Genomic DNA, 10,000 nt, shown 5'->3' with positions numbered 1-10,000 from the left:
GTGAGAGAGAGACAGAGAGAGAGAGAGAGAGAGAGAGAGAGAGAGATAGGGAGAGTGAGAGAGAGACAGAGAGAGAGAGAGAGAGAGAGAGAGAGAGAGAGAGAGAGAGAGAGAGCTGGGTGATGGCTTTAGCAGCAGAAACCCCATGGCTCCAACAGTGTCATCCCCAACAGACTGCTCTCAGTTCTCCTCTTCTCTAGTTTACCACCTCCACCCCCCCTCTCCCCTCTTCCACACTGACCTAATAACTGACGTGTCCAGTTTTAGCCCCCCGCCCCCCTCCCCTTCCCTCCACTCCCCCTCCACCCCCTCCCCTCCCCTGCTAGGCTTCATTTTGGCTCAGCGCTCCACAACAGCATTGTCCGCTGGCCAGCATGGGGCAGCGGCCACTGGCCACCTCTCAGGGTGCGGGCCCTTTCTCCCCGGCCCCATCGGCCTCCCCGGCAGCACTCCTTCTGTGGCCACCACACTTACAAGAAAAGGAGGCGCGTGAAAAGAAAAGGAGCACCCGCCGAATGGCCAAATCAGATCAATTTAAAGCGCGATTACATAGCCATGAAAGGAGGCCAGGGCCGCTCCTCCTTACTCTGACATAAAATACACGCCTGGCCACGCGCGGGGGCCTTTCATCGCGCCGCCCCTTCCGATAAGTCGGAGGGAGAGGATTTAGCCAGTGCTTCTGCTCGGGGTGAACAGTCCTTTCTCAAAGGAGAATCCTCCAAGTGGATGGGCTTGATGTGTTTCTTTTTCTAATGTTTCTGAAGATGACGTTTTTTCGTTTTTCATTTGCTTTACTGAGAGAGAGCTTTTACAAGAAGCTCAATCTTCATTTCCCCTTCTGTGCTCTCACAAACGCGATGTGGACCGCTGATTGACGATGGAGGGGCGAGATACGCAGATATAGTTATGTACATAATTATTTTCAGAGAGCTTTTCTGCAGACAATAAACCCAGATTATCAAGCCAGATAATCTGCAGAAGTTCCTCAATAGGTGGGGGTGAGGGAAGACCACTAAATGCCATGTCAAGCTTTCTTCATGGTGGAATTCACGTACTGGTCCACCCCAGTCATGTCTGCCTCTTGTTTAAAGCCTAGCAGCATTCTTTCAGCCTAAACCATGTAATAATTAAACAACTATCACAGTATCTGTCCTCTGTTCCTGCCGGCTGTAGACAAGCGCCTCTTTTTGTCTTGCTGACTGTACATTGTCTGCATCCTTTGGGGGGCTTAAAATGCATTTTGCGAATCAGTTCTGATTGATTTCCCTAACCTTAGAAATATCAATAGCATAGGACAGCTAAGGCACTGTCCTCATCCATTAACTTTGAGCTGATCTGAAAAGGCTGAAGAGGAACCATTCGTTCTGGGCATCCCAGGAGTCCGCCGCTCTCCCTTTTGTGTGATGGCCGTTTATTTCCAAGAATGTCACAAAGCCCCGATGGAATATTTGGCATTCCCCTTTATCCTGCTTGGACCCTGTTCAACGAGGGCTCACGTGCATCTGGGGACTCAGAGATACAGAAATACAGAAATACTGGTACGATGTGTTCCTCTGAGGGCAAGCCAGATCTTCCAGTATAACAGCATGTAGGTCATTCCCACAGCTGGCGGTCAGTCAGTTTTATTTATCATCGCTGGTCGCAGTGATGAACATGGGAGACTGTGAGTAAGAGAGAGTCTATCTCTTAGGTGTGTGTGTGTGTGTGTGTGTGTGTGTGTGTGTGTGTGTGTGTGTGTGTGTGTCTGTGTCTGTGTGTGTGTGTGTGTGTGTCGGTGTGTGTGTGTGTCTGTGTGAGTGTGTCTGTGTGTGTGTGTGTGTTTGTGAGTGTGTGTGTGTCTGTGTGTGTGTGTCTGTGTGTGTGTGTGTGTGTGTGTAAGCATGCAGCATAGGGCTGGACATACGGGTGTTAGATATCTGCCATGTTTACTCTAGGACTACTTAAGCACAGGGGAATTCTGCCAGCTGCCCCTCCTCGCCGGCTCTGTTTTTCCCACTCCTCCGTACCCTTCCTTTTCCCCTCTTTTTTTCCCTTTTTTTCCATAATTTCCCTGTTTGTAGATCAGGTGAGGGCCGCTAGGCTTATGGGGTGTCCATGTGAATAATATCACATCCGTGTTAGAATTTTCTTTTGTGGAGAGAAGGCCCGTTCCTACTGAGAATGACAGAGTCACTCTAAGATCCTCAGCGCAAGCAGTTAAGACTACACACAAGTATGCACTCTCACATATGAATGGATTTACTTACAGAAGCACACACACACACACACACACACATGCAATTGTACATGCATACACATACTGTCTTTGAGGTCACACATTTAGACAGTATAAACATGGACATAGACTCACGCACACACAGAAACACACTCACACACACATTGGCACACACAGAGGTGTCCTCTGTCCACTGAGTAAGTGTGTGTGTGTGTGTGTGTGTGTGTGTCTTCCCGCTGGCTGCTCATCCGCTCCCAGTGGCCACCCCCCTGCCTCTCACTATGCGGCGCGCGGCGGCCACAAGCTGAGCAGCAGCGCAGGCCGGACCTGGAGGAAACCTGAGAGAGATTCCTGGGGCCATAGATACTCCTACAGGGATTTGGTGCAAAGAATCCGTAATCTGCACTTCAAACACGCTCCTAAATCAGTCCCAGGCCAGCAGCCTAGGAGGACCCCGAGCCTCAGCTCCGCTCCAGAGTCAGGGAGTCAGGGCCTGGTGCAAAGATGGGGGATGCGGGTGGGGGTGGGGGGGGGGGGGGGGGATGGGGCATCCGAAAAAGCAAAATAAACCCCCCCGCACCGACTGACGCCAACTCAGTTTCTGGGACATCATGCCCCAGATACATCACGCACTCCTCCACAGTGACGCAGAATACCAAGATTATGGAGGGCCGGTGATTTGCGCCTGTTAGGTCATTAAAGGGCTTTTGAATGAGGCGAGAAAGGGGCATTGAGGAGGGCGAGATGGGGGTAGGGCCGGGGGCCTGGGGGGGTCCGAGCAAGCGGGTGCCAGAAGAGCAGGGTAGCTATGTTAGTGTAGCGTGCCCCCTTCCCACACTTTAATGAGGAGCGATATGAAAGGCGCACTGGAGGGCTGGGGGGGGTGGCGCGGGGTGGGTTGGGGTGGAGTGCCTTGAGTAAACAGTGAGCACTCTCAAGTGTCTCTTTGAATGAGGGGCCGGGGTCATTAGCGCAGGGTGTGAATGGGGTTTAATTAGCCCACAACGCACTGTGCGTGTGTGTGTGTGTGTGTGTGTGTGTGTGTGTGTGTGTGGGTCTGTGTGATTGTGTGTGTGGGAGAGAGAGCGAGAGTGTGTGTGTGCATGTGTGTGTATAAGCCGTGTGCATGTGTGTGTGTGTGTGTGTTTTAACGAGAGGGAGAGTGGGTGAATGTGTGGGGTAGAAAAATGCGCTGAGAGAGGGGAGCAGGGTTAGAGATGCGTGCTCCTCTGGGTACTAAAAGCCCTGGGCTTCTTTTGCCAACACACACATACACACACACACACACACACACACACACACACACACACACACACTCCAGCCATCAGCTCAGCAGCACAGAGGGCAGCTCATTAGGCTAAATCTGGGGTGCAATTAAGCTCCAAATCAAGATGAGGAGGAGGTGAGGCTCATTTAGGTGGCTTGTTCTCTGCTCCGGGGGCAGTCTTATAAACCCAGAGAGACAAAGGTCTCTCTCTTTTTCTCTCTCTTGCTTTCTCTCTCTCTGTCTCGCTCTCTCCCCCTCTCCCTCAGTCATCTATGTGGCAGTATGTCTCCATACCAGAGCTTAATGTGTAAAGATATATTAAAAAAAAATAGAATTGTAATACTGGAATGAAGAGAGGGGATAATGCGTTAATGCCGCGCTTGTACAGCGAGAGATTGTAGCTTGTGGGGGGCGGCCCAGGAAATCTGCTCTAAGCCCTTTTTGTTTGTGAATATGCAAAATAGAAAAAAAATCCCAAACAAGGGAGCAAGGTCAGTAAATAAAATCTGCAAAAGACAGAAAAAGTGAGAGAGAGAGAGGAAGAACGGGAGAGAGAGAGCGAGAGACAGAGAGAGAGAAAGAGAGAGGGAGCCCAAGGGATTTGGAAAAGAGGGGAATGCAAAACTACACTGACCAAAAGAAGAAGGAGAGCAGAAGAGAGGGGGCAGGGAGGTAAGGAGTGAGTGGGAGGGAGGGAGGGAGGAAGGAGAGAGGGATTGGTAGAAAGGGATGGAGGAAGAGAGGGGGAGATGGAGGAGATATTGGGTGAGAGAGACAGATGGAGGGGGGTGATTGGTCATCGCAGAGCCTGAGGACAGCTGTTCTTTGATATATTAGTGGGTACAATGACCTAAACCCAGCCTGCAGCCACACAAAATAGGCTCCCTGGCTTTTTGTGAAGGGGGGGGGGGGGGGGGGGGGGTGCAGACCTCTTCTGGCCATTTGTGGACGTGAGGTTGCAGGCAGGGGTGGGAGAGCTTGTTCCTGGAATTACAAACACCTAAGTGACTCATCTTTGGCATACGCAGTAACATACATGAGTTTTTTTTTTTGGTTTTATTGTATAATCTAGGCAGTTTATGCAGTCATGAAAGTGTGCAAAACATGGAGTAGAATTTGGAGCCTGTATCTTTATCCTATAGATGACGTTAGATAGTGGTCAGGTTTTGCTATGAAATCATTTCTATACATTTATTTCTGCTGTTTGTTTAATAGAGTAAATCTCACCTTAAAACCAAGGCTGGTCAGTCTAAGAATGCTGACGGTGGCTACAGTGGCTTGTACCCTTGTTCTACACGGATTTACCCTCTGTAACATATCCAAGTAGATACATTTTGCAGCATCCCCTTGGAAGTTCCTGTGCAATAGAGGGTTTGGAGGAAGGGCATTGGCACACACACATACACACACACACACACACAACACACACACACACACACACACACACACACACACACACACACACACACACACACACACACACACACACACACACACACAAACACAAAAACACACAAACCCAAACACACACACACACACACGCAAGCACACACACACACACACACACACACACACACACACACACACACACACACACACACACACACACACACACACACACACACACACACACACACACACACACACACACCCGTAGGCTGACACATAAAGGAGAGATAATGCTCCCTAAGATTAGAGATTAGTCCATGGTGCTGCGGATGGGAAGCATCTCTGCTGGAGAAGAAGAAAAAGAGAGAAAGATAGAGAGAGGAGCAGGCAGGAAGAGTGCAGAGCTGCCAGTCCTGAAGATGGAGGGAGGGCAGGCAGGAGGGGGGTCCTCTCTCAGGGGAGCCTGCCGTGCCTACTTTAAAAGAGCCGCAGCGTCTGCAAGGCCCCGGAGCAGCAGGTGTGAAAACTCCTAAGAGCTCCTCTGACTCCTTCTGTTATTACATCTTTTTAGGGCCATGAAAGAGGGAGCAGATGACTGCGAGAGAGAGCGAGAGAGAGAGAGAGAGAGAGAGAGAGAGCAAGAGGGCTAGAAGAGAGAGAGGGAGAGAGAGAGAGAGAGAGAGAGAGAGAGAGAGAGGCAGATTGGGTTTCGCATGATTGATCACATCCCTATGACTAATGCATAGATTTATAATAAATTTCTCCGCAGTGCCCGATTCTGCATGGTTTATAAATTACGGCTCCCCCGTTGTCCAGTGGTAATAGCCTTGGGACGGCTCTGTGGCAGGGGGGGGGACCTCACAGCAGCCCGGGGGGAGACCAGCACGGCCTCCGCTCCGCTCATTATTACCGCGCTGACGCCTCCCAGTCCAGCGGGGACTGACCCGTCGCTTGTGTACAGTCAGCACCCGCCTCCGAGGCCACACCAAACTTACAAGGCAATTAGCCATGGCCTTTGACCGGCACTGCACACATACACCATACAGCGCACCACGTCCGCTATCTTTAGACTGGGTCTTCGTTTGTCAGTTCACAGCAGCTACAGTGGTGGTGGAGGAGAGAGAGAGTGTGTTGGCTTGAGAATAGATCCAGTGTCGTCACATGGAGGTGGACTCGGGTGTAGCAGAAGTAGCCGGACGAGAGGCGTTGCGGGTTTCCATGAATCTGTCAGAAAGTGAAATAGTGAGGGACTGAAATTGGGGTTTTTATGACTGAAACCATATACAGGGTGGGGTGGTGGGGACGTGTTGGGAAGGGGAGTGTGTGTGTGTGTGTGTGTGTGTGTGTGTGTGTGTGCAGGGGGTGGGGTAGCTGCAATGGACTGAAATCCTGCCGTTTGATATTGGCGCTGTAAATCTCACGTGCTCCGATCTGCAACGGAACGGAACGGGACGATTGGACCGCGGCACGATCTCCTCATGCTCATAACTAACACTTGGGGCCCCTCCACACTGGGTCACAGTAGGACCATCTAACACACACACACACACACACACACACACACACACACACACACACACACACACACACACAGAGAAACACTTTTATCTCACACCTGCATATCCACTCTAGGACGCCCTCCTGGGTTTGTTCTCTTCTTCCGAGAGAGAGAGAGAGCCTGTCATCAGTTTGCTGAGGGGAAGGGAGTGTGTGGATGTCCTCTTCTCTCCCTCCTGTCTGCCTGTGATGAAGTGGGGAAGGGTAAGGACTGAAGGTGAAAAGGAGAGGTCTTAAACACATCTCCTTTAAGTCCCCTGCCAGAGCCTCCTCTGCTGCATCGATCGCCCCCCCTCCCCGTTTGGACTGAATACAGATTAGCAGCTCATTCGAACACATGCTTCCTTATCTGCCCAACATGCTTCATTTGTGCAAACATGCTTGTAGTGATTGTTCTCTCTCTCTCTCTTTCTCCCTCACCCTTCATCCCTCTCTCTCTCCTCCCCCCCTCTTTCTCTCTCTGTCTCTCTCTCTCTTGTGGTCATCTAAATTGTAGAAGCTCTTTCAGCATAGTATTAAGCCCAGTCACTTATCCTGGTCCCAGAGCGTTTCGCTCTTTCCAGTCTGACATCTTTCCATTAGTCAACCAGACAGGCCCTGCTTCTAGAGACACAGGAGTTACTAGCTCCAGGGTCAATAGGCAACTTAAAAACAGATTTTAGCTAGTGAGAGACAGCTCTCTCAGATGGGCGGGAACAGCATGAACGTAAGAGCCTAAACCTGTTTAGGCAGGTCAGGTGCCCACTGCATGCTGACTGTGTGTTCCATGTTGACTGCTAACATGCTAGTTGCATCTGTGGTAAGCTCATCATTAATTTGACAGGCTTGTTGTGATGGGAGAAGCAGGAGCAGACAGACCCTCTGGCTCTCTCATTTGCGCGCAATGGACTCTGCCTCAGAGAGTTCAGCATCGGCCTGAGAGGAGTGGAGCCGCTGGAGAGCTTTTATAGATCCAGGGGTCTTAAGAAATGATGTGAGGTCCCTTTTCCCTTCGCAGGCCCACTCAAGGGGCCTTTAACTTAGGTTTAGGGAGGGAGGGATGTGTGAGTGTGAGTGTGTGTGTGTGTGTGTGTGTGTGTGTGTGTGTGTGAGTGTGTGTGTGTGTGTGTGAGTGTGTGTGTGTGTTTAAGGGGGGCTGGTGGTGGTTGTTCGGTATTATTGGATTGATTCGGCAAGCTCCCATTTACAAGCAGCCTCCGTCCTCCTTTCTCCCTGGCTCTCCCTCGTGCCCCGGGCCACCACACTTGGTGTGTTGCGTGTGTGTAGGTTTTGTTTCCCGCGGGCAGGAAGCACAAAAGTGTGGGCAGCAGGGGCACCGTGCAGGGCGGTCTGTGTGTGTGTGTGTGTGTGTGTGTGTGTGTGTGTGTGTGTGTGTGTGTGTGTGTGTGTGTGTGTGTGTTTTGAAGAAGGGGATACCCCAGGGGAGCAGTGAAGCTCCAGCGCATTGCTTTCCCGTATCCTCTCACATTACAGCAACAAGCTGCAGCAGTGCTGATGGCCAGCAGCCAGAGGCTTCCCTCTCTCCTCACACTCACCCTGCCCTAATGCTCCCTATCCTGGCCCCTCTCTCCCCACACTCACCCTGCCCTCATGCTCCCTATCCTGGCCCCTCTCTCCTCACACTCACCCTGCCCTAATGCTCCCCATCCCTCCATCTTGAAGGAGGTTCGCTGTTAATTGAGAAAAGGAAAAAAAGAAGGAGTGTGAGAGTGAGAGCCACCCAGCGTCTTCACACACTTGACGTGGCACAAACACACACACAAACCCACACACACAAACACACACACACACACACACACACACACACACACACACACACACACACAAACACACACACACAAACACACACACAAACACCTCCAAGTCCCCTCTATAAATCCCAGTGCCACACAAAAGCTGTCAGTGGATGGCTGCTGAATAGATTAATAAGATTTCCATAATTAGGCAGGCCGGCTGACAATAGGATCCCGGGGCCTTTGTCTCAGGAGGCAACAGGATTGTCAGGGAGAAGAGGGACGTCTGCTGGACGAGGGGCCTGGACAACAATAGCCCCAGAGACAGTAAGGCTGGTCAGTGGGAAACATCTGTCCCCCCACCGGGGACCGTGGACATGCGAGGAGTGCAGCCAGCCACTCCACGTATGTGGGAGAAAGGACTCGCTGTCAGGCGGTGGAGGTGTCCCTGGGTGGTGACTGTGTGGTCCGGGGGCTTTAAAACCTCAACATGTGACAAGAGCATAGAAAGTTACATCCTTCAAGTCACACTTCAACCGCTCACATTTTTGTCCATGTTTGCATTTCTCTGTTTCCCCTTCTCTCCCCTGCACAAGGTCCTTAGATGCACACACACTCTTCTCCATGGACACACACACACACACAACACACACACACACACACACACACACACACACACACACTCTGTCATAAGCATGGACACTGGATATAATTCTTTCAAACAGACAGAGATACCACACACGTTCTCACTTGCCTGCTCTCCATGTCTTGCACAGAAAGCACTTTCACACACACACACACACACACACACACACACACACACACACACACACACACACACACACACACACACACATATAAACTAACCCCCAGGGCTCTCACGCTAAACTCTCATGCACATGCATACATTTGCACCACACACATACACACACATAAACACACACACAAACACACACAGGCACAAACACACATATATGCACCGGCACACACACACACATTGGCCAAAAGGCCATCTCCCACCCGCTCTGCATAAACACACACACACACACCGCGGCCACACGACTGGTCGGCGCGAACAAAAGACCAGCGGAGTGGGGGCCCCTGCTCCTTCATTCTGAAAAGTTACGCCCCCCATTTCACTTAACAAGGAGCCCCTCTCATGTTGATTATACTGGGATTGGCGCGGCCCCGGCATCTGTGCTGTGGTGGTGTCTGTTCCCCCCCCCCCCCCCCCCCCACCACCCCCACGCGCGAGGGGCCTCATGATCCGTGGGTGCGCTATCTCAATCCCAGCAGCCCTTTCTGCGCGGTGTCCGCTCCTTCATTAATGAGGAAAGCGCACGCTCCAGCCCCATATGCTCACAATAGCCTCAGAAAGCAGCTGCCCTGACACCCCTCTCCAGAAAAGCTCCCATCTGTCATTATCTCCAGCTTCCACTGCTACTGTCCTTTAACCTAACCTAAATGTGCAGCCTTCCTCATTAAGACGCCCCTAATCACGTATATACAGCACATACAGTAGTCAGTCGGACGGGGGGATTGTCCATCTACACAATCCGGCCTCCTTCCCTAATCTTACTATGCTGAATTAATCAGAGATGGTGGTGGCTGATTGATTGATGGCGAAGTATAGCTTAAAAGACCATCAGATTACTGGGACCTTCTGCCGGGGAGGGTGGCGCTCATCGGAGGGCCCAGAGTGGCTCTGTGCTGGGGGAGAGTGGGGCCCAGAGTGGCTCTGTACTGGGGGAGAGTGGGGCCCATCTGAGGGCCCAGAGTGGCTCTGTGCTGGGGGAGAGTGGCGCTCATCTGAGGGCCCAGAGTGGCTCTGTGCTGGGG

General features: G+C 51.6%; 1 protein-coding gene across 1 annotated transcript in view; it reads left to right on the top strand.

Annotated features, from left to right (window-relative positions):
- Positions 1-10,000, top strand: part of fignl2 (fidgetin like 2) — a gene marked incomplete at its 3' end in the record, with an annotated part of 16,111 nt that overhangs the window by 605 nt on the left and 5,506 nt on the right. The window lies entirely within an intron of this gene.

The sequence above is a fragment of the Sprattus sprattus genome (genome assembly GCF_963457725.1).
Source record: "Sprattus sprattus genome assembly, chromosome: 2".
NCBI lineage: Eukaryota > Metazoa > Chordata > Actinopteri > Clupeiformes > Clupeidae > Sprattus > Sprattus sprattus.
The sequence above is the reverse complement of the archived record's forward strand: the minus strand, read 5'-3'. Positions and strand labels throughout refer to the sequence as shown.